This window comes from Capra hircus, chromosome 28 (genome assembly GCF_001704415.2).
Source record: "Capra hircus breed San Clemente chromosome 28, ASM170441v1, whole genome shotgun sequence".
NCBI classification, from domain to species: Eukaryota; Metazoa; Chordata; class Mammalia; order Artiodactyla; family Bovidae; genus Capra; species Capra hircus.
In genome coordinates, this window is record NC_030835.1 from 10,832,451 (window position 1) to 10,856,683 (window position 24,233).

The 24,233-nt window shown below is 56.4% G+C and overlaps 1 protein-coding gene across 3 annotated transcripts in view; it reads right to left on the minus strand.

Moving 5' to 3' along the window:
- The window catches only part of ZMIZ1 (zinc finger MIZ-type containing 1), a 149,376-nt gene extending 125,438 nt beyond the window's left edge, over positions 1-23,938 (minus strand). For all 3 annotated transcript variants that reach the window (XM_018042217.1, XM_018042218.1, XM_018042216.1), the window contains exon 1: positions 23,858-23,938. The gene's annotated coding sequence lies outside the window, so the exon portion shown is untranslated. The remainder of the gene's footprint in view (positions 1-23,857) is intronic.

The following is a 24,233-nucleotide window of genomic DNA, read 5'->3' on the forward strand; positions in this document are numbered from 1 at the left end:
TTGTCTGCTGAGGATGGTGGAAAACCCAGCTGGGTCTTGTTTTTTCCCCCCACGGAAGTGCAGGGACTGGAACAGAATTTGTTTAAAATTACTTACGGAACAGAGAGTCACTTCTGGGTGAAAAATTAACTGCTCAGATTACCAAGACAAAATGGTCCTGGGAACACTGACCGTGTGGCAGAACTGGGAGGGGCTCTAGAAGCTTCAGGTCCAAGACAGATGGGGAGACCCTAGCCTGAGAGCGGGCGGGGCATGCTGGGCTTGGGACCAAGGTCTCTTCACAGCCGTTTCCTTCCCTGCCATCTCCCCTGAAGCGTCAGGGATCTTGATAGGAACACTAGCCACCTTTCTCTTTCCTTTCTTTCCTGTTTTGTTTTGTTTCCTCATGAATTGGGCTTCTAAGATGCCTCAGTCTGTAAAGAACCCACCTGCAATGCAAAAGACCCAGGTTTGATCCCTGGGTCAGGAAGATCCCCTGGAGAAGGGCATGGCAACCCGCTCCAGTATTCTTGCCTGGAGAATCCCCATGGACAGAGGAGCCTGGCAGGCTACAGTTCATGGGGTCACAAAGAGTCAGACACGACTGAATGACTTTCGCTTTACTAATGAACTGACCCACAGGGTGGCCTTGGCTGTGAAACCCAACTCCACTCTTTAGCCAATCTCAAAACCCTGCTGAGGCCCAGGTACGTTGTTTCTGAAATGGGGTGAAAGTTCCCTTCATCCTTGCATAGAGATCTGCCCATGTGAGACCACTTGAGCAACGTTCCAGAGGATTCTTTTCTAGAACTACCCTTTCCCAGCCAGTGGAGAATTCCCCATGATGCTCCAATGGCATTTAAAAGTCGATATGAATAAAGACAGGCCTGCTGCAAAAGCCCCACTCTCTGCAAATCTGTGGGTCAAATTTCAAGCCTTTGTCACATGAGAGGATACAAGGCTGTGACCTACCCTGGACATAGTGATCTGGTGGCTGAGACCCTCTGCTTTCCAAATATAAACCTGCTTGTTTTATTTTTGCTGACAGCTGAATGAAAAAAAAAAGAAAGATGTGGAAGTCCTTCCCTTTCTGGCTCCAGTCAACAGAGGAGAGAAGGGCTCGGAGCCCCAGCTGGCATGGGAGGAAGATAAATAAGAAAAAACAAAACATGTCCTCATGCTACAGTGGAATGTTTAAAAAAGAGGTGAAAAGCACAAGGTCGGGGCAGATTTCATTTTCTATAATTTTAGCAGGCTCAGGGAGGAGGCAAGATGCTGCCGACTCAACAGTTTTGGGGGAATCAGTTTTGGGAGGGAACTCATTTTTTTTTTGGTGGGGGAGGGAGGGGGTGCATCTTAACAGCCAAAGGCACTGTGGTTTCCTTTCCAGGGAACACACTGGTTTCCCTGGCAACGAGAAGTCCGGCCTCCAAAGTTCTGCCGAGAGACCAAGGCTTGGCCTGGGATGCTCCCGACTATTATCCACGGCCAAGGTCTCACCATCCCACTCTCCCAGGCAGGGCGCTGGGTGGGAGAGGTGCAAAAATGTCAGCTCTGCAAAAATGTGGGCACCAGTCCCCACCTCTCCCCACCGCACTCATGCAAGCAGCTACTCATCCCTGGATCACTGCTTTCCAGGGCTTTATGGCTGAGCAGGTGAAAAAAAAAAAATGCTAGCAACAGCTTGGAAACAAGCCTGCGTTTGACAGCACCTGGGGACCTTGCGGGAACAGTAAAGTCTTTGGGGCGGGCGGCCAATGGTCCAGCAAGGCTGGGTCTCATGTCTGGCCTGCTTTAGCCTCGTGTGGCTGGCACAGGGGGGCAGCATGGGAAGCCAGAAGGTCTGAATTTCTGAAGTCGCCTCCCTCTATCCAGGCTCGCTCATGTGGCTCCAGAGGCGTCTTGTGGATTTTTAGAGCCCAGTTAGCCAGAGAGAAATACGTAAACGTCTGGCCGGGGAAGATGCTATGCGTGCAGCAGGTGTGGGAGGGGTGGGGTGTGAGTGGGAGGAGGAGAGGAGGGGAGGCAGAAAGGGGCCAGGGATGGAATCTGCAGAGCGCTGATCCCCGGGCGCGCTGCGCCAAGTGCTCCACACGCTCTGTCTCTAACTCTCTCTCCAGTTGCCAGGGGAAGCAGGCACAATTATTCCTGGCTGGAGGGAATGAAGGGGTCAAGTGACCTGCACAAGGCCACCCAGTAAGTGAGTGGCAGAGCCATGAGTCACACCTGTCAGTCTTGACCCTCTTCTCAGGAGAGGGGTGGATGGAATGACAGGGGCAGGGAGGGGAGAGTCGCTCTGGCTAGTGGTTAACTCCCCTGATGGTGAAAGGGAGACAGAGGTTCTTAAAATTCTCCCCTTCTAGTCCCCGCTGTTATCTAAACATTCCCCAGGAAGATAGGCCCCAGAGCAGAGTTATCCGGAGGCTCTGACCCAGAGGGCCCAGTCCCCACGCTCCACCTAGAGGCATATGTAGCACTGGGTGGTGTTTCCCGAGGGCCTGACATTGCATCCTTCACAAGCTCTATCTCCTTTAAGGCCAGAATGGTCCTATGAAGTAGGTAGTAAGGGTCAATTTCATAGATGAGAAATGGGAGCTCAGTAACATGTCCAAGTTAGTTAGCAAGAGGCAGAGCTGGAATTCAAGCCCTGGTCTGATGCCAAAATATAGGTATATCCTTAACTAATGACGATGATAATGATAGCCAAACTTCCCTGAGCTCTCATTATGTGTCTGTCCTGTTTTAAGCACTCTGTGAAGACTCTTGAGAGTCCCTTGGATAGCAAAGAGATCAAACCAGTCAATCCTAAAGGAAAACCCTGAATATTCATTGGAAGGTCTGATGCTGAAGATCCAATACTTTGGCCACCTGATGCAAAGAGCCGACTCACTGGAAAAGACCCTGATACTGGGAAGATTGAAGGCAGGAGAAGAAGGAGACGACAGAGGATGAGATGGTTGGATGGCATCTTGATTCAATGGATGTGAGTTTGAGCAAATTCTGGGAGACAGTGAAGGACAGGGAAGACTGCTGTGCTGCAGTCCATGGGGTCGTAAAGAGTCGGACACGACTTAGGGACTGAACAACAATAAGCATTCTACACATATTTACTTATTTTATTCTTTTCACCATCCTATGAAGTACATGTTACAATTAGCTCCATTTTATAGACCAAGGCACAGAACTCTGTAAGCAACATGGCCAGGGGCACACAGTAATCTATAAGGCCAGGCAGACTCCTGAAATTCATGCTAGTGATTCATGCTAATGACTCATACCACGACCTGTTTCTCCAACCACCAGGACATCCTGCCTCCCAGCCTTGAGCTCTTGATTCTGGATGGTTCTGGGACTCTGGAAGGCCAGGCAGCCATTGGGAGCCAGGGTTTTTCCAAGAGAGTGCCTCCTCCCACCTCAGGGAAATGGCAGGCAGGACCTAGACTGTGTTTCCGAGTGTGGATGTGAGTGTGCACGTGTGCACCTCAGGCTGGGCAGCATCAGGGCGTGCATGCAGCTGATTTATAACCCTCAGAGAAAACAGAATTGCAAAGCTCACTCACAAATCTTCCCTATCGAGGGACTTGTGACAGGCAGACATGCAGTGAATTCCCAAGAACAGGCAGGCCTCCCTGCAGCCTCTGCTCCTGAGATGAGTCCAGGTGACCTGGCCACCTGTGGGTCAGCTCCACAGAGGTCCAGGCCAGTGGTGGCCAGTGGACAGCCGGCTCAGCCCTGGGAGTGGTCACTGACCTGGGGTGGGGGACCTGTTTCAGTGTATCAGAAATGCTGGCTCCAGAGTGACCCGGCCCCTGAGGAAGCAACCCCAGACACAGGTTACCCATCCTCTACCCTCTGGCAGGTCCCACCCCACAGCCAGCCCTTATACTCTGGTCCTCACTGCTCAGAAGTTTGGGATCAGGACCCTTAGCAACTACAAAACTGGACACTAGCGATGTCTCTTGACTCATACCACGTGCTTTTGTACTGTACTAAATTTTTAAGGTTTGTCTCATTTGAGCACATGTCACATGCAGAGGCTGGAGAAGTCTCTTGAGAGTCCCTTGAACAGCAAGGAGATCAAACCAGTCAATCTGAAAGGAAATCAACCATGAACACTCATTGGAAGGGCTGATGCTGAAGCTGAAGCTCCAATACTTTGGCCACCCGATGCAAAGAGCCGACTCATCAGAAAAGACCCTGATGCTGGGAAAGATTGAAGGCAGGAGGAGAAGGGGATGACAGAGGATGAGATGGTTGGATGGCATCACTGTGACTCAATGGACATGAGTCCAAGCTCCTGGAGATAGTGTGCTGTGATTCATGGAGTCACAAAGAGTTGGCACGGCTTAGCAACTGAACAACACCACACAAGGTTCAGAGAAGTGACGAGACTTGAGGTGGGATCCTAACGGGAGTAGTCTGATTCCAGAGCCTGTTCAGAGAACCACTCCACCGTGTTGACTCAAATCCTCAGACTCCTTTGCGGTTCCCAGGCCCGTGTCCCTGGCACACAAATGCTCAATGTGCTTCCCCCAGAGGGGACAATGGAAGGGGGGCTCCAGGGTCCAGGCTTGGGTCTGGCTGGGATCACTCCACTGGTATTAAACCCCATCCCAGTTCCCACAGCTGTAAACTACGAGGTGTTTCCAGCTTCTGCATGCCCAGAACTAGCGCTGCCACACTCTTTGAGTCTGGCTCACAGGGGGCCAGACTTCTAAACCAGGCCCCGGGGGCCACTGTGAGGACAGAACAGAAAAGGGATGCCGCTTTTTTCCCAAACCTGGCTTGGCAACACCCTCCCCAGCAGCGGCTACAGTGGGTAACTGTAGCACACCCCATGGGGTACCCAGCCCTTGGCCCCTTTGCGATCTCCCAGCCAATTCTCTTGATACCCCACCCCCACAGGTGGGAAGATGGGCAAGGGCAGGGCAAAGAGGCTACCAAGCACGTGGCAGTTGAGGGCCAGGGATAGGCCGAATCTCGGTTCTGCCCTAACCTGCTGTGTGACCCAGGCCAGTGTGTAGCTCTTTCTGAGTCTTGCCTTTTCTAGCTGGGAAATGAGTCAGGCGTGCCTGCGTGATGGTTGGGGGGATTAAATAAAATTAGCATGAGCGAGGGCCTGACCCTTCTGAGAGGCGTGTACATCCACACACACACGTGCACACGCAGAGCTGGGAGGATGTCAGGTTACAGGAATCCCCATCCCGGCCCGCAGAGCACTCCAGGCTGCCCCACCAGAGAGGTGTCTCTGGGGACTGGCACCAGGGTGAGAGTCTCCGCTCCTCCTCCTCCAGCTCAGACTCCTTCAGCCCCAAACCTATAATCCCTAGCTGGGAAAATGACAGCCTTGCCCAGCAGCCGCCCTCGGCCGCTGGGCGGGGAGCCGGGCGGTGGCCGGGAGGCGGGTCTGGGACACAGCCGCCGAGTCAGGGGAGGTCGGTGGTGGCAGACTGTGGGCTCTGGGTGGCTGGACAATGGATGAGAGGGGAGAAGGGGAAGGAGGGCACAGGACTGCAGCACTGGTCTGAGGCTGGCCCTGGGCAGGACAAGGCCCAGGCAGATCAGCAAGGGGTCATGACCCTGGAGCCAGGAGCACAAGCAGGGGCCTCTGTATAAACGCGAAGGCTGGGGCCCAAGACCTTGAGGCTGGTCCGGCCCCTGGAGGCCGCAAGGCAAGCCCTGCCCACAGGTTGGGAAGCAGCAAACACACTGACTCCTGGGCTCTGCCCCAGCCTCCCCTGGAGGGTGGGGGACTCTGCATTCTGGAATGAGCCCCTGGGATCTGGTTGCAGCAGAGTGGCAGGTGGCTGTGTGGGGACCTCTGGATGTCCCCTGTCATAGGGAGGTGCTGGGGTTTCTCCTGTCTGTGCCTCCTTCCCCACCACTTGGCAGGAGGCAAAGCCACAGCAGTGCCATGGACACCATGTCTGCTGAGCTCTGCTGCTCACCACCTGTCTGCGTACAAGCACGTGACCCATTTGTGGGCGGGGCTGCAGGATGGTCAGACGGATCAGCAAGGCTGGGGCCAGCCCCTGAGCACCCCTCCTGGGCCCCTCCCCACTGAGAACAGCTGTCAGGGTGCCTCCCGCTGAAACCTGCCTGGACAGGGAACTGTCACCAGCCCTGAGCTGCTGGGCTCTCGTCCAGCGTCATGTGGACCCTTGCCCCATCTCAGCGGGAAATGAATGGCCCGGCCCCCTGGGACACGCTGCCCCAGGCCATGCTGCCCAGATTCTCCAATCGCCTTGGACAAGTCACATGTCTCTCTGGGCCTGGGTTTCCTCATCTGAAATAGGAAATGGGAGGAGGCTGGACTTGGCAGCATGCAGGCTGTGAGGGGAGGGCATTCCGGGTGGACGGAATGGCTTGAACAGCAGCTCAGGGGCGGGAGCACGTGGGAAACACACCCATGTGGGCTGGGCCAGGAGACGGGTTGAGGCTGGATGTGGCCTTAGGGTTAGGGTCAAGGTTGAAACTGGAGTTGGGGTTGGCACTGTCTGAAGGGGACATCTCCTGAGGGCACTCAGTAACCCCCAGCAGGGGCCCTTGGTGGCTGTCCCGATGGCTCCGGATCATGTGATGGGACTGGCTGTGCCGCATGCTCCAGAGGAGAATGGCAGACGTTACCTAAGGCCACCCCAGGGGGCCACCAGGGATCCCGGAAGAGAAATGGGGGCGCAGCCAGCCTCCCTTGGATCAGTCTGAGCATAGCGATGGCAGGGCCAGGGCCTACCCTATGGTGGTGTGCTTAGAAATCAAGCCCCGGGGTGACAGGCCTCAGGGCAAGGGGGTGTCCAGGCCTTGCGGAAACAAGGGCACATCTGGGCATAAGGGTCCCTGGGTCAGGGCCGTGGGGAAGGCCCAGCTCAGGCCCGGAGGTCAGGACACCTGCCTTGGGCCTCCCGGGGCATAGGCTGTTCTGGGTCTGGATCCCCTGCTGGTGTCCCCACAGCCCCCGTCACACCTGTTGTCCTGTGGGGCATCTGGAGCCCCAGCCTCCCGTAAAAGGGTTATGCCTGAGGACCGGGGTGATGACTCAGGGCACACAGGAGTGCTGGGGTGTACGCTGGCTGGAACCCTCAGCCACTTCCTCGGGCCACGCCACAGCAGAGGCCAGCAAAGCGCCACAGTGGACCTCCTCGGGGGACAGGCCCTGCCCTCTCCTGGCCCCCAGCTCCCACGTCTGCCCTCGATCTTGACCTCCAGGATGGTGTGAGGCACCTTTAACCCTCCCCTGAAAGGAAGAGATGGACAGGCAGCAGGACAGGTGAGTGAGGGGCCAGTCATTGGAGGATGGGGCCTGCCTGCTTCTCACTGACCGAACACTGGGACCTGAAGCCGGGGGCCCGACAGGAGGGCAGGGAGCACGAGGGGCCGATGCTCCTGAGGGCTGCCCACCCAGCGCGCCTGCTCACCCGCTGCCCGGTCCCACTTGCCATGGCCTCGCCAGCCCCTTCCCTGCCCCCTCATGGGCCTGAGATGGCTGTCACCATGGCAACCCTGCTCATTCAGCCCGGGATAATGAAGCCAGTGAGGTTTCCATTTCCATGAGCTGGAGTGTGGAGCGGAGCGGGGGCGGGGGCTCCCCCTCCAGCCCCTCCTCTTGGGCGGGGGAAGGCAGGCTGGGGAGTGTGGGGGGGCCTGAGCAGCAGAGAACAGACACCAGCGGGAGGAGTGGGTGAGACCTGGAGCCTCCAAGCTCTCGACCCGCTGCAGCAGCCTTGCAACTAGATAATACCAGCCGGAACGGCAGACCTCCCTGTCAACACCCAGGCCAGGAGCAGTGGCTTGGAGCCAGGCAAAGGGGGGCTCCGTTTCTAGCTGTGTGACCTTGGGCTGGTGATATCACCTCTCTGGTCTCACTTCAATAGAACCAGCAGCATTTGCTGAGTCCCTTCTGAGTCTTCTGCTGCCCCCAGAGAGTTAGAGAGGACCCAGACAGTGCCTCATCCCTCAAGAACCCAAGGTTCCTGGGAGAAGGAGTCTGTACTGGGAACATTTTTAAGCTGTAAAAATAAGGCCAGTAATTCTTACTCGTTATTATCTTTGAGTTACGACTGGGGCGGAGGGTAAGGGGACGAAATATGAAGTCACGCACGTGAACATGCCTGCTGTACAGAGTAGGTATTTTACAAGCGCTGACCTCCCTTCTTTTCTCCATCCTGAGTCCCTGGCCCACAACACACAGATAGCAGATGTTTAAGAATTTCTCACATGTGAGTCAGCAGTCACAGCTGCCTGGACGCCTCTTCTCCCCCTTGGCATCAGGACAGAGACCTGCCCGTTTGGCAGGAGGGGAAATCGAGGCCTGAGCAGGGCTGGCGTGGGGGGAGAGCAGGGTGGCAGAGCAGTGGCCCTGGGCCAGCGCTGTCGGTGGCAGGGCTCATCTGCGGTCCAGACAGGGGAGGGGGGGGTGCAGGGTGTCTGGGAAACCCATGGCCCACAGTCTCCGCCACCACACACCCCCTCCCCCTCCCCAGCCCCTCTCCAAGGGCAGGAAGCCAAAAGCACTCACGTAGAAAACCCTGGCCTGTCTCCCCACCCCGCACAATAATTCAATCACCTGGAGGCCAGTGGCCCTCTCTCCTGGCTGGGCTGACAGATTAGAGGGGGAGGGGAGGGAAGCATGTCTAGGGAGGGGGCGGGGAGACATGGAAAAATCAGAGCAGGGCTTGAAAAATGAAGAAATAAACCTGCCAAGAGGAAGACAGCCTCGACCCGTCCTCCATAAAGCTGTCTTAGGGCCACCAAGGGTGCTGGCGGGTGGAGGGGGTCGGAGATGGCTCCTTCCGGGATCCCTGCCACCCCTGCCCAGCTGGGTTCCAGCCCCCCACTGCTGAGGGGTCAGGGAGGCGGGGGCTGGACGGGCTTGCGGGTTAAAACGGGCAGGTGTGGGGGAGGCACAGGTGTCGGGAGAACATGGCAGGAACAGGGGCCTTTTGTCGCCCAGGCTGACCGACACCTGCACACAGTAGGCACTTGATGTCGAGCCGGCCCTCGGGAAGAACACAGCCCCGTGCCTGTGGGCAGCTGGCGAGCAGGCCTCAGAGCAGGCTGACTGGCGCGAGGGCTAGATGAAGCCTGGTCTGCCCTTTTGAGCAATGGGGAGACAGGCCCAGAGTCACACACAGATTCGAGCCCCTTGGGTTCTCCAGCCTGGGATGTCCAGGCCAGGCCACCTTTCACCATGAACTGCAGAGTGGGGGGGGGCTCTCCTCCCCACCGAGGGGGGAGACCCCCACAAAGTCCCCATGATGGGGGTATGCCAGGATGGGGCTGAGCAGACCTGTGAAGGGGTTGCAGCCCTGGCCCTCATCCGGGCCCCTCCTCAGGGCCATCAAGAATCATGATTTTTAGGAATACCGAATGACCTTGGAAACTGCTCATGATGTAAGTCCAAAAGAGAAGGACAGAAAATTATACAGTTACCAGAAAGTAATATACCAGGATGTTGCCCAGGATAACTCCTGGTTGGAAGGATGATGGGCAGTTTTTGTTTTTCTTCTTCTAACTTTTCTGTGACTTCCAGACTTTCTACAACAAGCATGCATTACTTTAACAGTAAGGAAAAAAGGACACTATTATAGACTTTAGAATCAATAAGCCACTTCCACTAAATGCTACTGGTGCTACATTCTCTGTGTGAAGGACGTCAAAGAAACTCTTGCTGGATTTAGGTGGGTTTGATCCCTGGGTCAGGAAGATCCCCTGGAGAAGGGAATGGCAACCCACTCCAGTATTCTTGCCTGGAGAATCCCACGGACAGAGGAGCCTGGCAAGCTACCCCTCCGTGGGGTCGTAAAGAGTCGGACACAACTGAGCAACTAACACGGACACTCAGTGCAGGCACGTGTCCTCACCCACACGAGCCTCCCACGCGGAGTCACTTCAGGCGAGAAGGGGGGCACCAGGGCTGCTCTTTACTTGCTGTGTAGCTTTGGGTGAGTCCTGTGCCTCTTTGTCGGAGAAGGCAATGGCACCTCACTCCGGTACTCTTGCCTGGAAAATCCCATGGATGGAGGAGCCTGGTGGGCTGCAGTCCATGGGGTCGCTGAGGGTCGGACACGACTGAGCGACTTCACTTTCACTTTTCACTTTCATGCATTGGAGAAGGCAATGGCAGCCCACTCCAGTGTTCTTGCCTGGAGAATCCCAGGGACGGGGGAGCCTGGTGGGCTGCCGTCTCTGGGGTCGCGCAGGGTCGGGCATGCCTGAAGCGACTCAGCAGCAGTGCCTCTCCGTGCACCGGGGTTTTGCCTTTACCCTACTGGCCTCACTGGATGGATGCTGAGGATTGCTAGGTCCTGGTATGCTTGAACTAAACTCAGAAGGCTTCGTGAATTAGCGGCATGGGGCTTCTCTGATCAGAGGGGCACTGTTGGGGACAGAGGGGCAGCTGAGGTGCCTCCAAAGACTGGGCAGGCCAGCGGCTGGGAGGAGGAGGCGGGCCCAGCAGCGCCAGGAGGCAAGGGGCCAGCTTTCACCCCCTGTTTACAGTGGAAACACAGACTTGAAAAGGCTTCACTTTTCCACTGTTTTTGTGGTGGTGCTGTGGGGAGCAGGGCTTCCTGAGAGCGAGGCCAGCTTTCCAAGGCCACACCGAGTCCAGCCCCGCACTGGCCTCCGGCAGGAAACATCATGTTTTCAATTTACCGGTCCCTGCCAGGCGCTGCAAGCAGGCCCACGCTCCACCAATCGGCTGTACGGAGAGAGCGGTTGCAGACCCTGCTGCAGCTGGGAGCCCTCAGCCGGTCAGCGGAGCTCCAGGACCACAGAGGGACCTCGCTGGACCCCTGAGGGGCCCTGCTCCGAGACAGCCCTGGCTGCAGGTCCCTGGCAGTTTTTATGGCTTTAGCAGCAGATGCACGCAATGATTCCACCCCATAAACACCAACCCCTGGCCTTCTGGCTCCCACATCAGCTAGTCCTACTGTCTTACTGACAGATGGGGAAACTGAGGTCCACAGAGAGAAGAGGTTTCCCAATGCCATCAGATTACTGGTGAAGAAAGAACACCTCAAATCGGATTGGCAGATTCCCAGCTGAGTCCCCTGGCAAAATGGGACTATCCTGCAGCGGCCCCCGATCCCACATCCCTCCATGATGGTGACGACATCTGAGGCCCGACACACACCTATGAGCCAGGCATCGTGACCGCTTTTCAGCCACAGAACCGGCTCGTGAGCTGTCTGACCTTCCTATCTTACAGATAAGGAGACTGAGTCCTGGAGAAGTTTAGAAACCTCTCTGTGGTCATGGGGCTATGACGTGGAGCTGAGGGTCTCAGAGTGTACTGCGAAGCTGGCCTTCTCTACCCCTTCCCAAGGACCCCTGGTTCTGTGCCTCCAAGGCCTAGGGAGGTGCCCCAGGTGAGACATACTGACCCTCCCTCTCACACCTGGCTTATCCCTCACCTCCTGCTCATGCTTAGGGAGAGCCAATGGGAGGAACGTTAGACAGAGAGGGAGGTGGGGACCACCCCAGGGAGGGCGGGCCAGAGTAGCAGTCACCACACCCAGCTCTGCGGGGACAAGCCTCTTCCCGTCTCGGGCCTCACTTTCCCCCTGGGGCAGGTGGGATCTGCCTGGCTCCTCCAGCCTGTGACATCTGGGGTCTCCAGAACTCCACGTTTAGGGCATCTTTGCGCTACCTGGTTTCTGTGTAGTCCTCCCCCCTCTGCCCCTATTTCTGGATGAACTCTTAACTCTCCAACCTCAGTGCCCAGTGCATTCGGATTTTAAAGCCCAGAGGTTCTGTGGGACACCTGAGCTACAAAGGGACTGTCGACATGACCCCCTTCCCTGCCAGAACCCAGGGGAGCAGGGCTCCCTGACACAACGGATTTGAGGAAAGCTTGGTGAGAAACGACACAGTTGTATTCATCTATAGATCCGTAGCTTCACTAGCTCCTGACACCCATCAGAGGTGGGATTCAGCCTGGGGGCCTCATCACTCTGCTCCTCCTACGCTGCTCTCTGGAGCCAATGCCTGGGTGGCCAGGACTGGCTGCGCACATGGTCTTCCACCAGGGCCACTTCCGTCCACTCTGTCTCAGCCTTGTCCTGCCCTCTCCATGTGTCTGGGCGTGGCCTGCAGCTCAGCCCATCCTGGCTGTGAGAACTCTCTGAGTAGATGCTGGGAAGGGATCTGGGCCCTAATACACATAGGCCTGACTGATGGCTGGGCTGGCAGCTTCAGAAGCCTGGCTGAATCCGGAGAATGCACCTACTATGTGACCCATCCTCCAGGCCCTGGTGAGGAGGCCCTATTCTCCTCATTTTATGATGAAGAGGAAGAGCTTTGGGGGGTCCGGTGACCTGACCTTACATAGCTCAGGACCTGAAGATTTAAAGATACTTGACTGTCAGAGATGAAACTGACACACCTCCATGTAGCCCTCTCTGATCTTCTTGGTTGGTGGGGGGCTCTTCCCCAGCAAGGCCCAGAGTGAGTGCTCCGTGTCTTGTGTCTGGCTGAAGACTCAGGCTTGAAAGTCAGGTGGAGCCGGGTTCAAATTCTGACCCTAGCTCCCAGGGACTGCATGAGCTATTTAACTTCTCTATCCCACAGTTCACTCATTTGCAAAGCAGGCTCTATAAATATTAAATTAGATAATGCATATAAAGTTCCCACAGCTGTCATTAAGACTCCCCCCAGTATGCACACACACACACAGAGCAATATGATTATCAGCAAGGACAAGGACTTAAATCCTGTTTGGGTGACCCTGGGCAAGTCACTAGTTCTTTTTGCTGATCAAAGTCTACTCTTAAAATTTCTCCTTATTACTCTCTAAGAGATCCCCTCCTGAGCCCCTAAAAAAAGCAGTGTCTTGGGGCTTCAGTGGTAAAGAATCTGCCTGGCAATATGGGAGACATGGGTTCTGTCCCTGGTCCAGGCGGATCCCACATGCCGCGGAGCAAGTAGGCCGGTTCGCCACAGCTACTGAGCCTGTGCTCTCAAGCCCAGGAGGAGCAAGTACTGAAGCCTGTATGCCCGAGAGCCTGTGCTCAGCAGCAATGCGCTCAGAGCCTGTTTTCACCCCAGTGAGAAACCCGTGCACCACGCTAGAGAGTAGGCCCCCTCACTGGAACTGAGACAAGCCTGTGCAGCCAGGAAAACCAACACAGCCAAACAATAAATAAATAAAATTATGCATATTAATATTAAAAAACCCAGCAGAGTTGTCCTTGGGGCCCAAAGGATTTTCTGACTACTCTCTGATTCTTTGTGTCCTTTTCCACACGCACGGCCCACCGAGCTCCAGCCACTTCTCAGAAGCTCCATGGCCCAGGCCCTCTCTGGGGGAGCCAGGCAGGCCCGGTGTCACTGGCTCTGCAGAAAGCCCAGCATCAGCCCCCGCTGGAGACATCGTGGTGTTTCCAGTTAGCTCATTCTTGGTGCAGAGGTGGCATGTTTGGGAAAATTATATTGCATTGAGATTAAATGCCTTTAATTCCTATTGAATCTCCCATCTGACTCACTGGCCTCTTCCCTGGGCTGGCCCCGTGGTCATTACCATTTCAACACCTGAATTATCAAACTGCCGGGCACCAAAGGCTGGCAGATAAATTATTTCCGTTACAAAAGACTGATTCAGGGGAAGGGCCCATTCTCTAACCGCTGGGCGTTCATCTTCCCATGGAGCTGGGAAAGCACCGGAAGGACCTGTGTGAAGATCAATAATGAAAGACTTCAAATGATCTCTCGAAGAGTTTGCATCCTCCTTCTTCTTTGTGTCCAGAAAGATGCTCCAGGGGCTTTGGCAACCACAGGGACAGTAAGAGCTGAGAGGGGTGAGCCCGGACAGGCAGGACAGGGTGGAGTTCAGGAGGGTCAGACAACACGAGCCCCACCCTGGCTCTGCCACTTGGCGACTTTGACTGTTTTCCTGGCCTCCCCCTGCCTCAGTTTCCCCATCCCCAACATGGAGATGATACTGGTCCCTACTTCACAAGATGGTGTTGGGATCAACAGAGATGCTGCCTCGCCTGTGACACTGTCGTTATTATTGTCACAGGGCCCCACGGCTTGGCTGTTCCTTGCTTTTTAGCAACAGAGGTGTGATGTGCAGGCATTCTCCTCTTCTCTCAGAAGCTCTAGGGCGGGGGGATCTGTCTGGGGCGTGCACTGAACACCATGTACAGGGGCACCCCAGGGAGGCTCCCCTGCCCTGTAGCTATGCCCCAAGGGTCTTTGCCCACCACATCTCCGCTTGGGCAGGTCCCAGAGCGAGCCCTTGGTGGGCACCAGCTACCCAGGATGCTAAGGAATTCTGCTGGGCCACTCCAGGCTCTGCTCCTCGTCCCCCAGCTGTGCCCCCACCTCTCTGTCCCTGCTGCCTCCTGACCCGGGTTCTCAGTCACTAGACTGATGCGCGAGTGCGCGTCATGTAGCCTTTATTCAATCTGCATCTACTGAGCACCTACTATGCGTTCCTTTCCACAACCCTCAAAGGACAGCTACTCTGCACTGCTCACCCACTTACCAGGTGCACAGCCCACAGTGTGCCAGGCCTGAGCGCACAGCAGAGCCACAGCCCTAATCCATCCAACGGGCCTCCCTGCTGCCCCCTGAGGCAGGAGAGGGCCTGGGTGTGGTCTACTGTCTGTGGGCCTGTCTGCTGGGCACTGGTACAAATGTCACCTCCCCCCACTCCAGGCACAAGCACATTCACACACAGCCATCTATCTATCTAGGGTCCTGCTTTGGACCACACGCAACCTAAGGCTATGGCTTTTCCTGCCTCACCCCAGCCCTACCTGAAATCCTTGAAAGCCTTTGACTGTCTACTGGCTCCATTCAGCCTCCTCCAGGAAGTCTTCCAGAACCCTTACTCGGCAATAACCCCTCCTGGTGCCAGGGCCACTGGGCATCACTCATCTGTCCTCTGCATATGTGTCTTGGCCTAGACTGTGGGCCTCCTGAGGGCTGCCACGGGGTCTTCTGCTTCCTTATCATCCCAGCAGCTAAGCACAGACCCACACAAGGAGTAGTTGCTTACTAAATACTACCACCTTCCTGACTGCAGATGGAGAGCTGCGGGGAGGACCAGCCTGAGCAAGAGCCCTATGCCAGGTACTGGCGTGAACCAAGGACCCGGCTGGGCTCTGGGCCCAGGGAGGGACAGAGCCACCGGCCCCAGCCCACACCAGGGCTGGCGATGCGAGAAGGATGCCAGCGGTCAAAGGATCGTAGCCCAGACCCTGAGCCCCAGTTCTGACATCATCCCAGACAGGGAGTGAAGGCCTTGTAGGGGGGAATAATTCCTCCTCTGCCACCTGCCAGGGCCCCGCCAACTCAAACGAGGTCTTATTAGAGCAAGGGCTGGTTTTTCACCTCTCCTTATTAATTCTCCTGAGCGCCAGTGAGTGGAAAATGGGAGGGACTCTGGGAGGGAGAGCCTTGTCGTTTCTGGAGCACGGTGCCCTCAGCGTGGATATTCCTGGAAACCTTCCACAGGGCGTCCTTGGCTGGGGCAGGAAGACTTGGGGCAGGAAGACTTGGGGCGAGCGGGGGTGGTTGTTTTAGTATAGCAGTGTGGTTCCAAAAGGGCCCAGTGCTTCAGAGCAGCTGGCTCCCTGGTCCCTGTCCTAAGACAGCCCTCATCTCTTTCTGGGAGCTGAAGAGGCTGATTTAGGGCTCAAGCTTGGCAGGCCTACCCATCTCAGATGGACTTTCTAAGGAGAGCGGTGGTGGGTGGCTTGGTGTGGCCCAGAGACCAGACTACAAGCCAAGAGGCTTGGTTCTGCACCTGCTTCCCTCTTCTCCCTGGCCAGGCATGTTCCACCCAGGGCCTCAGTTTCCCCAGCTATAAAAAAGAAAGGGCTCCACAGGGCCCTTCTTCTAGTACTGATACTCCAGGTTTCCATGTGCGTTAACTGATAAAGCGCCAAGGTCCCTCAGAGGAGCCAGACAACCCCATTCCCCTGCCTTCCTCAGCCAGGACCAGGCTAAGGGGCTAGTTCAGTTCAGGGAAGAGAGTTCAGGTCCGCAGATGCCTCTTGATCTAAGGCCTCCGGCAAGGCCCAGGGGAATCGCCACTAAATGGCCCATCACAACCAGGGAACAGCTTTTCTGTCCCTAGGGCTCTGGGGCTGGCGGGTGGCTGTTGATCTGAACACTTTGTGGCCAGAAGGAATGGGGCTGAAACTCACAGATGTGACTCAGGGAGCCTGGCAGACAGGACACCAGGAAATGTCCTTCTGATCATCACGGGGTTTTAAGAGCAGGAAGAGCCTTTACAGATCATCTAAACCCCAGGTTTATTCATGAGAAAACAGCCACAGACAGGGACAGAGCTTGTCCAAGTCCACCCAGCGAGGCTGTGATACTGTCCATGGCCCTACCTCTTGGCCAGCTCCCTGTGACCGGCATCCGTGTGCTCCAGACTGGCCTGACTGCAGGTGTTATATGGGTTATTGGTTAGAAATTCAGAGTCCAAAACCCAACTCTAACTCGCAGAATCAAACTCCAAGAGAGAGGTCTAAGAACAGGCATTTAAACAAGTGCCCCCCCTACCCCCCACCGTGTGTGTGCGTTGGCCTTTGGAGAAGAGACATATTGAAGCGTCATCCTGACAGTTCCCACCCCAGAGCTCCAGAGAGGACTCAGAAGGCCAGCATCGCTGGGGAAGGGAAGTATCTAGGTCCTGGATCTAACAGGCGCCAACCTCAAGCAGATGCTCCAGTGCTGAGGGGTGGGGGTGTCCCGCTCAGGGCATCTATTTACAGTCAACAGGGAAGCCTGCCATTGCTGCCTTCCGGCCCCGCAGCATCCCTGCAGGCAGGTGGGTTTCTCCCCACTTATAGATGAGGAAACAGAGGGAACCAGTGACGAAGTAACTTGTCCAGACTCACCCACTTGATCGGTGGTAGGGCAGGCATTTGAGCCCCAAAATGTCTGTCCCAGGTGGTGCTAGTGGTAATTAACCCGTCTGCCAGTGCCGGAGAGAGACTCAGGTTTCACCCCTGGGTCGGGAAGAGCCCCTGGAAAAGGAAATGGCAACCCACTCCAGTATTCCAGCCTGGAGAATCCCAAGGACAGAGAAGCCTGGCGGGCTACAGGCCACAGGGTTGCACAGTCGGACACGACTGAAGCGACTTTCCTCGTGTCTGTCCTGCTTTAAGCGTGCGCTCTACTGTGTCCGGTACCCACAGACCCCAGTGGGCACACGGGTGGCGAGCTCTCCAGCAGCAGAGGTGGGCAAGCAGCCGCTAGAGGATCTTGGCAGGCAGGGATGACCTTGAACAACCCTCCTGGAGCTGTGACTGGGGAGAAACTAAGCTGGATAAAGGGTGCAAAAGTGTTCATTGTGTTTCTTCCACACACAGAGAAAAATTGTCCCGATTATTTCCAGTTCTTGTTCACTACAGTCCTCTGGGCTCAATCATCAGAGCTGCCAGGCAGGGGACATCTAGGGGCCTCAGCTTAGGGCATTTGTTGGGGGTGGGAACAGGGGGGTGAAGGGGGTTGGCTCACCCAGACAGTGACAAGGGTGGGGGATGACTAGGGTGGGGAAGGGAGCGCAGCAGGGACCACCTGGTGAGGGCTGTCCCATGCTAGACTGTCCACTGACCGAAGGGTGGGCCGGACGGAGAGGCACTGGGGAGCATTCCACGGAGGCTACACAGCAGAGATGCTCCCATACAAACTGAAACAGGCCCCCAAGGAGGCCTCAGGATGGCAACGAAGAGCCCCAAACAGCGGTGAGGCAACATGCGCCACTTCCCAAACTGGAACTGAGGAAGGGCGAGGAGCACTTGACGGGGAGACAGACAGGGGAGACAGGGAGGGGCTCCCACACGCCCCCCTGCTCTCCAGTAACCGGAGGAGTGTGGCAGGCAGTCAGCTCTCCAGGGGCGTTCTGTGGTCCTCATAACCTGGGGACTCTAGAAGTTTTCCTGAGCACAGTCCACACAGCAGCCACGGCAGACCGACACCTGTGGGACCACACTGAGGTGACCGCCTCCTCCCCACACCCCCACTGGCCATGGCTCAGAATGGGCACCTCTGACAAACAGACGTGATGGTCAGGGAGCCGGGGCTGAAAGGGCGCATTGCACCAAGCAGCACGTGATACTACCTCTTACAACCTGAGCACAGCCTCAGAGTCCTTCTTGACACAGCCTGCCCAACACATTCAGAACCGGCATGCCAGAAAAAAACCTCCCTGCCACCTCCCAAGGAAGCTGAGGGCACGCAGCCCAGGTGCCTGCTGGCTTCCTGCTACCGTTTAGCACTGGCATACCAGGACCTTGGGCTTCCCAGGTGGCGAGAGTGGTAAAGAACCTGCCCACTAATATGGGAGACAAAAGGAAACGGGTTCGATCCCTGGGTGGGGAAGATCCCCTGGAGGAGAGCATGGCAACCCACTCCAGTAATTTTGCCTGGGAAATCCCATGGACAGAGGTGCCTGGCAGGCTACAATCCATGGGGTTGCACAGTCGGACTCGACTGAAGCAACTTAGCATGCATACCAGGACCTTGTAGTGGACGTGGTTCAGAGCTTCCCTGAGTCTTTAAGGGGCATTCACTCCAGCAGGGAGGGGGCAGGGGGCCCACAGAGGGAGGATGAGCCAGCACCTGAAACTCCTGACTTTTTGTCACAGTGCCAGAGTGGAGGCAAACAAGAGTGTGACTGTCAACTGAGCGGGCAGCAAAGTGCAGCTGCTGGGGCTGTGGGTGACAAAGAGGAAAGTCAGCTCCAGATGGTGGGGCTGGAGCCCCTCCGGGTGGGCAGGGGCAGGGCCAGGCTCCAGGGAGACAATTCCCTTCTCCCAGCTCCTGTGTCTGGAGCCGGCCCTGCTCCATCATCTCCTGACCCTGTGGGGAACCTCTGGGTTCACAGGTACACCCGCTGGGCACCTCTGCAATTCAGACCGCATCCTGGATGATGTGGGAGGGGGTGGGGGGCAGGGGCGTCCTCCCTTCCTGGGCTCCAACCCCCAACCCTGTTTTCTAGGGGGGTTGGAAAGAAGCTGGGGGTGACGGGGACAGGGACTGGCCCCTATTGTGGCACAGCCTGTGAGAGGCACCCCAGTCTGGGGCTGTTTGGGGATGAGGTGGGGAAGCTCACAATCGCTGGAACCCCTTTTAGGGGGAATGGACCCCTCACATAATTTCTCCTCTATTAGGAGAGGTTGAGGTTCAGTCACCTGGGTATGGGCTACAGTCTTGCCTGATTCGATTTACCTTTCTGACCAGTGCGACATGCCCAGTTTTTATTCTGAACAGCAGGACGCCAGCAGCCTTGTCTTACAGAGAGAACACTGGCTTTGCAAACTCTCATCTGCAAAACTTCCTTCCCCTGCTTCAGTTTCCCCCCGTGTGAACCAGAAAACCGGGGTCGCTAAGGCGGCACGTGGTCAACTACAGCAGCCAAGAACCACACATGGCCACTGACAGCCGACGTCTGAAACGTCTTCTCCACATTAGATACGCAACAGTCTTTGAAGACTGAGTATGAGAAGAGTATAAAACATCCGATATGTTATTATCCCAACATGTAATGAATACAAAATAAAAGATGATGTGCCCGGCAGTCTGCTGAGCACCCTGCAGGGCATCGGAGCAGAAGGAGAGGGTGGAGAGCTTAGGGTGGAAACAACCAGGGCCTCTGAGGACTGGAGGTCTTGGAGTCCCTGGGGGATCAGGCCACGTCCATCCCTGGAGGGGAAGCGCAGCTTGAGGAAGGCTCCAAAAGGTTCCAGCTCTACAGCAACAGGGCCAAGGGCTCTGGAGGCAGGAGCAGGCGCAGAAGAAAGGTGCAGGCTGGCGACAGGTGATAACGACGGGGAGGGGGCAGCACAGTGGAGCTGCAGCTCAGGACACGGCCAGCAGCCGTGACAGAGGCTGGGGCCAGACGGTGGCAGCCTTGATGCCAGGCTGAGTCGGCCTGGCACACAGCTGGCACTTACAGGAAGACTGGCTGGCCAGGGATGGGGACTCAGAAAGATGCCAAGGGCATCCAGATGGGTGGAAACCACTAGGGCCCGTCGCCCACCTCACAGGTCACAGATGCCCTCCTGCAGTTCTCCAGGAGCCCACCTGGCTCCTTCTCTCCTCGGAAAAGGACAATTTATTTATTCATGCGCATACACCTGCTCCCACCAGGCAGCCAGCTCCTGGACACCTCACTTCTAATTATAGCAAGAATTTCATTAGTGCTGGAGGGAAATGTTGGGTTTCCAGCTGCCTCTGCTACTGGACACAGGCCTCCTCCCTCTCCCCCTGCTCTAGCTTGTGGCCAGGACGTATGCCCAGGACAGCACAGAGGGGCAGGCATGGAGATCAGACTCCATCCCGAGTGGCTGGCACAGTGAGGGTCCAGGGTAGGAGACGGGAGACTCATCACACACGGCTCAAAGCCTCCAAGCAGCGGGACTCTGGGCTGCTGCCTTGGATACCCTGAAGAGAAAGGTGGGAGGGAGCTGTGTGTTGCCAGCATTGGGCAAACAGGGGGAAAGGTGGGAGCTTCGGAGCCTGGGAGGTCTCGGTTCTGCGGAGTCCTGGGATGACGGAGGTGATGACGCAGAACTGGGAAGGAGGCAGACTGCGGCTGTGGGACTGCAACTGAGAAGAGAGGGGAGCTGGGCAGGAGAGAGGAGCCCGCACAGAGAATCAGACAGAAAGAGACGGAGACATGGAGGGCGGGCAAACAGAGAGACAGACACCCACATACATGAGCTGGATTTGCAGGCCAAGGAGAGAAGTGAAAACACTGGGCCAAGTTGATCAGGCTGTTCAGAGGACTACCCAAGCAGACTCCTGCCTCCCCCCGGGGGCCTGGCTGCACCCACCCGCTCTTAGGACTAGACTCAGGCATTGCCGTGGTCAGCAGGGCCCATCTGGCCAGCCTGAATGTGCGGCTGAAGCCAGGCCTCATGTATGGGGATGGCCTGGGGTGCCGAGGTCTTGCTGGGAGCTGCACACGTGCGTGGGGGCACTCACACATGGGGGGCGCTCTCCTTTTCTTGCACACTCACACGAATTCACACACTTCACAGCCTCATACATAGCCTAGCTAATCACACACATCGCCTCACACCTGTTCAGGGGCACACACTGGCACGCACACCCCTGCACACCTTCGTTCCCTCCAGGGGACAGGCTCCAGAGCATCGGAGTCCTGCATGGACAAGCCCCTTTCTCAGTCTCCCCTGCGGGCCCTGGGAAGGAGCTCCAGGGGGAGAGGCCTTCCCCTCTGCCAGTACAGCTTCCTCGGTGTCCATCCTGGGGAGCCTCACGCTCTCCCCCAAACTCAGGAAAGCTCTGAGCCCCAGTCTGCTGCCTGAGTGCCACAGCTTGCATTGTCTCTAGTGACGAGGAACTCACTACCTCCCCAGAAAGCAGCTTTTTTTTTTTTTTTTTTTTTTAAAGTCTCCAGACAGGTCACACTCTTGGAAAGTTGAACTTGAGGACGCCTCAGTGAGGTGGCCGCCAAGGGGCCTGAGCTCTGTTGCCAGAGTCTGTCAGTCAAGACTGTCCTTTCATCATTGGCTTGGAAAGTAACACAGCCAGCCAATCGCCGCGGCTTTCACTCTACATTATAACAAAACCAGAGAGTCAGTGTCCTACAGGATCCCCTCCTTGCCTGATGACTGCTAACAAAGACCCAAGGAAACCATTCATTCATTTACGCACTCAATTGATGAACCATCAGCCAGGCAGCGACCATGTGCAGGTGCTCTCGGACATGCCCCGGATTGTTCAAAATGCCTTCCTAGTCTGATAACTTGGCTTTCACCCATTTTATAGGTCAAAGGTGAGACCAGGGAGAAGCAGAGACTTGCTCAGAGTCATACTGGGGGCTGATGGTCAAAGGCAGAGCCTCACTGGTGACGCTGCAGGCACTGACCATCTGCCAGCCCCAGGAAGGAAGGGAGAAGGCCGCACGTCTGCCACCCCCATCCCCAGCCGTTTCTAGGACACCGAGGTATTGATTACCACCCTCGCCTTGGAGCGGTTTTCTTTCCTTTTCTTTTTTTTTCCCCACCAAGGCTTTCTATCCTCCTTTTTTTTTTTTTTTTTTTAAAGAATAAACTCCAAGCCGCTCCTATGATTAATTACCAGCTGCCTAATGCTCCTCCACCAGCAATTTCTGGAAAGGGAATGAATTACCTTGAAAAACATCCGAAAAGAGAACCCACCGTGAAGGAGAATTTCAAAGGTTACCTCACAATTAGCAATGGGTTCCCCTAGCCTGATCGAGTTGCCAGGAGGTCCTCTGGGGAGGGACAGGCCACCAGCCTTCAGGGGCCACCCACTGGCTCCTGAGGGCCACCAGCCTTGGAGGGCTGGACAAAGGCCACCTGGCAGAAATAGGGGTTGTTTCCTGAGCACCCACCTTGGGCCTGCCTGTGGCTCTGCTCCTGATCTCTAAGGCATCGTGGGCTGCTTAATTCTAAGGTCTCTCTCCTGGTTCAAATCCCCACTCCACCACTTACAGCTCTGTAGGTTTCTTAACCACTCTGAGCCTCCGGAGAATGAGGCATTAAACACACCTCCACATGGGATTACTGTGTGGGGAAATATGCATTTACGGAGCGCAGTGCCTGGTACACAGCAGACTCTCACCCAGCTGTTAACACTTGGAATATTCCAGGTTTCTAAGCATCCTCCTAACAGCCCTCTCAGCAATGTTGGTATAATTATCCTCGTTCAGATGAGAACTCTCACGGAAGTGAAAGGACTCGCCCAAGGTCATGAGGAGGATAGGAGGAAACCAGGATTTCCTATGGCAGGAAGGGAGATCAGAGTCTGCTCCCTGGTTCCAGCGCCTGAGTAAAGCGCAAAGGATCCCCAGGGCTTGCCTGGCCCTGAGTGTGGGTACCTGGGAGCACTGGGGTCTCAGGAGAGATGCTGAGAGCAGCGGGGAGACCATTGGGCGGGGCCTCCCGCCAGGACGAAGACTCGGGCTCCCCTGGCTGGGTCCCAGAGCCTTGGGACAAAGGGCCCTGGCCCAAGTCAGCATTTCTGGGACAGCCTCTCATCTCCAAATTAAGAGGGATTACACGGGTGGCCCTCTGGCACAGGGCCAAGTGTCATCAACCCTGAAAAGCTACTCTGTGATGAGACATGCTGGTGTTGGGGCCTGAGGCAGGTCTGGGAGGCTCAGCTTGGGACCCTCGGGCTCCAGCTGCTTCCGTGAGCTCCCTGGGGGCCCAAGCTGCCTCATCAGGCTGAATGACCACTTGGTGTCCATCCTGGCACGGTTGAGCCCCAGGGAGGAGGGATGGTGGGAATGGAGGTGTGCAAGAAGCAAGGGAAATGCCAGATCCTGAGCGTTTGCTGTGTCCAGCTGTGCTGGTGCACATGTGGGGTCAGGGGTGTGGTGCCCAGCCCTCTGGTAAACTGATAGACAGGTAAACTGAGGCAGAAAGGAACCACACAGGGTCATGGTGGATGAGAGGCAGGGCCAGGATTTGCATGCAGGCTCTTAGACCCTAGACTTGTGGGTGCTCAGGGGACTGTGGGAGAGAGAGGGTGGGGCAGCCACGGTCCCCATCTCGGTGAACAGGCTTCTCTGCCCATCCCACCTCTTCCCATGTGGCTGCCATGTTGCTTGGCACATGAGGCCCCTGGCCACGAGGTTGAGTGGTACAGACAGGGCTGCTGAGCCAAGGCTGGGGACGTCAGACTGTCCCTCTTCCTACATGCATCTCCCACCCCTCCTGGGCAGCCACTGTAGACACAGGCCAGGCCTAAGAGGCCCCGAGAAGTTCTTTAGAGGACCAATGAGATCTCAGTGGGGGCTGTGCTACAGTCAAAGGCACAGGGCGCTGGGGCCAGCACCTCCTCCACTCAGGACACGCCTCCTGCCCCTTCCCTGAGCATCCAGGCCAAGCCGCCCCCACCAGCCCGGCTGCCCACCTACCTCAGTGACCCGTGAATCACCAGCGTCCCACGTGCCGGTCAGCAGCTGGCGGTTCCTCCGCCTCACTCCAGCTCCATTCTCCTGCAATGAGAAGGGTGGTCAGGGGCCACTCCCAGCAGGGACCCCAGAACTGACCTGCGGCCACAGACCCCGCCCCCCTGCTGGAAAGTTCACTGTCGGCTAAATCAAATCATCCCCATTGGACAGATGGGGAATCTGAAGGATGGAGAGGAAAAGGGGCCTAATGCCAAGGGGCCCTAACAGGCCCCCAACACCCCACAGCTGCCAGTTACTGTGGGTAAGCTCCTGGCCGCCCCGGGTTTCAGTTTCCTCACCTGTCAAATGGAATCACAATGATCTCTCCGAGGGTTTCTGG